The sequence below is a fragment of the Fukomys damarensis genome, unplaced genomic scaffold (genome assembly GCF_012274545.1).
Source record: "Fukomys damarensis isolate Sample0158 unplaced genomic scaffold, DMR_v1.0_HiC HiC_scaffold_13, whole genome shotgun sequence".
In the NCBI taxonomy this organism is placed as follows: domain Eukaryota; kingdom Metazoa; phylum Chordata; class Mammalia; order Rodentia; family Bathyergidae; genus Fukomys; species Fukomys damarensis.
The window spans coordinates 39,391,900-39,395,119 of NW_022900925.1; positions in this window are offsets into that span (position 1 = coordinate 39,391,900).

Genomic DNA, 3,220 nt, shown 5'->3' on the forward strand with positions numbered 1-3,220 from the left:
AGAAAGAAAGAAAGAAAGAAAGAGGTTGGATTTAAAAGGGAACTAAAATGTAGAAATATTGTGGAGGGAGAAAGAGTCCACTTTTTTTTTTTTTTTTTTTTTTTTTTTTTTTTTTTTTTTTTTTTTTTTTTTTTTTAGGGAGCCTTTTTTTTTTTTTTTCCTTAGTGTGTAATTTGACCAAGTTAGAATGCATTTTTCTGTTTTTAAAAAAATCCCCTCCTTAAACGGAGCTATAAGGTGGCCAAATCTGAGAACCATTAAATTCATCCTAGTTATAATAAATTTAATATTTGTAAATGTAATGTAGTTTCAGTGTCATTTGTAGAGCTACTTCTCAAAGGTATTGACTTATGCTAGGGCAATTTTGAAGACTGGCAACGAAATTTCTAAGGCAGAATTTATAATTTACCATTTTCTTCCTTGAATGGTTCAGGTACAATATAAAGATGTAGGGCAGGGGATTTAGCTCAGTGGTTCCGCCGCCTGCCTCAAGCACAAAGTCCGAATTTTGATCCCCAATACCCCCCCAAGCGATGTAAGTGTTGGGTACATAAGTGTGTTTGTTTTCTAGTGCCTTGTTTTTCTCCGTGCTGGAGAAAGTATTGGGTGCTTGGGGAGTAAAAAGTGGCTGCATGCAGAAGCTTAAGATTCATTTCTGCCTTTGATGGCCATTCAAGTCTATTACCAGAAGTACAGACATTCTAATGCGGCAGTTCGCACGTGTGGACAGCTGACAGCCACATTTCACCCGGTGTCTTCGGGAGTTCCCTTCCCTTCTTCCCGGAGGGCAGGGGTCCTTGAGAGCCTGGGGCGAGCGCCTGCTGGCGGAGGGCGGAGGGCGAGAGAGTGGAGCAGTGGTCAGGACATGGACTTGTGAGGCAGCACATCACGGTAGGCTTTCACAGTTAGGGTATATTGGATTTGTAAGGGAAATGGCAGGGGGATTCCAAAGAACTTACCCTAATTGCCCAATATTAAGCTGCTTTTAAAAAATGGAACTGTCCACTTTTCCCTGAGGGTTAATCTAAATTGGAAGTGCTCCTCCCTGCAAATCAAAGGTAAAGCTGCTGTTCAGGGAGCAGGAGGTCCTGGGCCCTGGGGGAGGAGCGCTGCACATTTGTCCACAGCTGCCTGGCTTAGAGTTCTGCTCCTGAAAATGGCAGGGAGCCCTGAGAACCCATTCCTGGCCCAAAACCAGACCCGTCAAATTAAATGACTTCCCTCCTGTCGCCATGGACAGCCCAGCTCTCCTTCACCTGTGCTGGGTCAGTGTCTTCCCGGGCATTCGGCTTGCTCAGGTCACCAGCGCAGGGAGTCCTTGACTCCGTACCTCAGAAGCCCCATACGATCACTGTCCATGCGGTCTTGTATGTCCTGGGGAGAAGGGTTCAGCAGCCTTGAAGCTGTAATCTCTGCAGGCTGGAACCACTCGGGAGAGGGACCAGGCCTCGCACTGGGCAGCTGCTCCTGCAGCTGTGGCCTAGCAGAAGGAGGAGAGGCGCAGATGAGTACTGAGGGGACTGTGGAGAGGACGCCGCCAGGCCCTTCACAGCAGGGTGCTGTCCTGTCACAGATGTCCCTGGAAACACTGTGACCAGGTTTTCTTTGGCCTAAACACTAAATGACCTGGTCAGGGGATGTGGCTCAGTGGCACTGCGCCTGCCTGGCGAGCTCAAGGTCCTGAGTTGATCCCCAGTACCAGGGTGGAGTGGGGCAGGAAACAACTCAGTGACCACTGGGCAATAGTTTCCTTGGTGTTTTTAGTTGCCCCCGTTATGACGTCATGCTGTTGGGTGAAGGTGGCAGCAACAGTGCCCTCTGGCTTTTCAGGGCGGCTGCAGGATCACCTCGGATTTTACATCCTCCTAAGGAGGATTTAACTAGGAGGAATTTACTTCCCCTACTGTTAGAAATGTGCAATTTCCAAAATGAATCTTGGAAAGACTGTGAATGCATTGATCATCAGAAAAAGTGTATGTTCTACTTTTAGGAGACAAATTAAGTGCAGTTTTTAAAATACATACAAATAGGGGCTGGGGATTTAGCTCAGTGGTTCCACTGCCTGCCTTGCAAGCACAAGGTCCTGAGTTCAATCCCCAGTACAAAAAAACAAAAAACAAAAAAACCCAAAAACAAACATTTTATACACACACACACACAAATATTTTAAAAATTAAAATATACTAATGTTTCATTTTGCCAGGTGTGGTGCATACCTGTAATCCCAAAACTTGGGAGGATGGTAGATTTTGAGGCCAGCCTGGACTACATGGCAAGACCCTGTCTCAAAAAATTGGTTTTAAGTAACTCTTAAAAGTAATAATCAAATATCAATTATTAATATATGCTAATACGATAAAAAGTATTAGTAAATGATCTTTACCGTGAGTTGCACAAATCTGAATCTCGCTTTCAAAGGCACTAACATTTTACTGTATTGCATTTATGTTCTTAGAATGATGAAAGTTATGCAAAATCTGTTTCAACACTTTCTGCACTGAAATGCTTAGCCTCCTGCTCCCTGGCAGAGAGAAGACGCCAGGTTGCCTATGGTAACGGTGTGTTGCGATGACAAATGATCCCCAGCCTCCCCAGACTTTCACTAAAGTCCTCTGCCAAACATTTAAACTGAGCTGCTTAAAGGACGGGCTTAGAGTTAGCGGCTTCAGTTTGTTCCCTGTCTCACACGGGCTCTCCACACCGACAGCGCTAGCTGCCCAGGAATTCTGCCACTTCCGCCTCCTCAGGGCAGCCTTAATAGAACCTTCGGGAGACAGCACTCTTTACACTCAGGGTTTTAGGGACAAGAGCCAGGGGTTCCAGACTGGCTTAGTCTGAAAAGTAGAATAGATCACCTAAGAGGACAGGACGCATAGTAACAGTCAGTGAAAGTAGGAGTAGAGAGATGAGGTCTTCCTGAAATCCCCCTGCTTCAGCCTCCCACGTAGCTAGGATTACAGCCACCACACCTGGTTGTAAAGTGGAATTTAATTCCAACGATCTTACCTTTGAAAATGTGAAAAATGACCCCCCCCAGGAGAACAAAACCCCCTCAAGCTCACTTGCACTTAGGTATACTGGTAGGAGTGCTATCTCAACTATGACCAGCTTTCCACGGTACTGTTGGGAACGCTCACTGCCAGTATCAGGGGTATAAGTGGCTGGGGCAATGACTAATTACCTAATGTATTACCTAACGTTTGACTTGGGATAGCCAGCC